This window comes from Labrus bergylta, chromosome 5 (assembly GCF_963930695.1).
Source record: "Labrus bergylta chromosome 5, fLabBer1.1, whole genome shotgun sequence".
NCBI classification, from domain to species: Eukaryota; Metazoa; Chordata; class Actinopteri; order Labriformes; family Labridae; genus Labrus; species Labrus bergylta.
In genome coordinates this window covers 17225215-17228204 of record NC_089199.1, presented here as the reverse complement: position 1 = coordinate 17228204, position 2990 = coordinate 17225215, and the positions used below count along the sequence as shown (strand labels likewise).

General features: G+C 39.7%; 1 long non-coding RNA gene across 1 annotated transcript; it reads left to right on the top strand.

The window, feature by feature from the left end:
• The first annotated feature begins 1434 nt into the window (after positions 1-1434).
• Positions 1435-2770, top strand: LOC109983868 (uncharacterized). The gene is made up of 3 exons (XR_010666432.1): positions 1435-1875; positions 2045-2157; positions 2278-2770. It is a non-coding gene; the product is annotated as an uncharacterized lncRNA (long non-coding RNA).
• The last annotated feature ends 220 nt before the right edge of the window (positions 2771-2990 follow it).

Below are 2990 nucleotides of genomic sequence, written 5' to 3'. Positions count from 1 at the left end.
TGTAGGCCTATTTACAATAAATAAACATAGATTTGATCCTCAATACAATACACATTTGAAGTTGTTAACGTCAGTATGACGATATTAAATGTCTATCTTAGTTGGAGCAGTGTTTATAGGCACTTGCACGGAACTCACAGGTTGCTTCATCCATGACGACCGGAAACAACAAGTTACTTTCGGAATATTTAGTTTTGTGTTGGTAATTATAAAATCATTCCCAAAAACAAGGCCAAAGAAGAACCCTCTGTTCCTGGTGGACTTGGTACTGGATCAGACTGGGCTCCATTACAGCCCTCCTTTGGAAGATTTTGAGCCATCCATCATTAACCTTTTTGATAAGGGTATTTTGGCCACAAAAAATGTACCACAGCTTGAAAAGGTTAACTAAAATCTGCAATCACACGAGATACAGATAGTTGAATTAAAGATGTGAATATGAGGATGTGAAACTTGTTAACTGGGAGCTCCTTATCGATTGATGATAACAATCACATACAGAATATGCTCAAAGTGGCGATGATGTTGAGGATTCAATTTGACCTCTCTTGTCCATGACAGTTTGTGATGAAAAATGTGTTTATTCGGGTATGATCTGTTGCTTGAGTTTACGGGAATCAGAAGTAACTGAGCTAAGAGAGAAGGTCTGCAGTGCCGTGGAACAGGCAACCATTCCACTCAAGGCTTACGCTGCTGAATGTGAGAAACACAACCTGGACATAGAAACTCATCTGAAGTAAGTCTGTTTATATTACTTTGGTCATTTCTCCTACAAGTGTATAGAGGTAGTCATTCTGGTTTATGTTCTACTCTGCTAGTTTTCCTCCTATTAGTAGAACATTTCGTCTTCTCTTCCAGATTGAATACAAATGCAGAAATTACATCCCAAATAGTGAAGAGAGAGGTGGAACAGCATCTAAAAGACCAGGAATTAGTCGAATACACCCTGCCAGCCTCGATTGTCATCGGCCCATTTGTAGTCCATGTCGAAGCTGTGCGTCAGGCTCTCGCAAACAAAAAAAAGTCTTTGGCCAATGCTATGTTGGAACAGCTTGCTCACAAGTTACGCAAGCAGGTTGATTACCATACGGGCTGTACAAAATCAACATTGATGGTCAAAGTGCAGCTAAAATTTTAAGATTTATTTTCTAACTTCATAGCTGCAACTCTGTATACAATGCACACAAACAATTGTATTGTTATTTGCACATGTATTCTCCAGGTTTTCAAGCTAAAGTAGCCACCAGGAGCGTTGCTGTGAGAAGCACAGCATCCTGAGTTCTTCCACTCTTCTCGTCTACGCCACTCAAGTGGAAAACTGCATCACCTGACAGCCCACCTACAAAATGACCTCTCTTGGAGTTTCCGTGACAACAGTTCCAACTTTGCAGATCCTGATGACACCACCTACCTCCCCAGTATTTCTGAACTTGTTGACACTTATTTGTAGATATTGAAAAAAGAACTAATGGGTTAATTTATTCCTTGTCATTTTTTAATTTGCCTGTCATGACTGAAATTTGTCTGCCATGTAATTGAAGTATGAACGTAACATATTAGCACTTTGTGACAACTACTTTGTTGTCTTTTATTTTCTTTCTCAACAGAGCACCAGTCAAGGCAGTGCAGGACATGTTGAAGTACTTGGTGTTTGAGGACTGGCTCCTGGAGCTCTTTAAAATCTGCCCCACCTGCTCCAGACTCTGTGAAGTTGACAAGTTTGTTAAAGGAACATTCCTCTCTGTAACCCAGAAAAGTCTACATGAGTGTCTCTTCCTCAAGACTCCACAGCCCTGATAACACCTGCTGAGAGTGAAAGGAGGGGAGAGGACACCAACTAGAGAACCCAGAACTATGAGGATGGGAGGAAGCCAAGTAAGTAACATACATGTGTGGGAATGGATTTGTACAGAAAGAGAGGGAATGGAGGAACGTATTCAAAGTTTATTAAATAAATGAAATAGCTTTATATAAAATACATGTCCAAACATAACAATACATTAACTTGGAAATAATTTAAATTGGAAGCCTAAAACCGGTGTAGTCTTCCTCTTCATCAGGGTACCCCTGGTGGATACGGACAACAACGCAGGAAGGTATCACTACCCGGTTGTGCTTTCCCAGGTATCCCCAGCACCAGGAAACAAAGGATGCCAGGTAGTGAGCACGCCTATAATGACAAACGTAAAAAAGTAATGTGATTATATATTCATCAAGATTTATTTGGGGTTAAGTGGTCTTATAGTCTTCTGTTCTCATTTTGTCTGTCTTATACAGCACATCATGATCCCTAGAAGATGAAAGATGGATCAACCTGCAGCGTGCCTGAAATCTATTTGGCTGTATGGATTGGCCTGGACATCTGTTTTTTTTCTTTGTTTGCTTTTTTTCTGATTTATTTGGCGTTGGTGGATGACTGCTCTCTACTGAGTATATTCTCTAGTCATTTTTGGATGTTCACTATTTTGTGTTTGTACTGTCCAGAACTTTTGTGAGTGGAAAACATTATTTTTGATTATTTACATTTATCTGTAGGCACCACATGAGTGCAGGCTTTTTATTTATAGCTCAGAGACACTTTACATTCTAATTGTTTGGCTGTGCATTGATCCTGACAATAGCAAAACTGAGTTAAACTAACACTAAACCATCTATGTATTTCCTAAAACTCCCAGCTTATTTTTAAGAAATGCATTCAATTTGACTAACATAACTGTTATTTTGACATTCCTAAATAAAAATGTTTTTTTCAGACTTGACACAGCTCTCTCCTTCATCTCCAGCGGTCCATGGTCTGCCTGATAAATGTTCAGAGCATTCTGCAGGGAGTAGGCGTTCAGGCAGACAGGCTCAAGGCCTGGATGAAGACTCATGCAGTGTGGCTCCTCTGGAGGCTCCAGACATTTATTCTGAACCTGTTGGAGTATGTGTTAGAAGGTGTTTCAGTTCTGATCCAGTATTAATCTTGTGTATTCATACTTTGAATGATC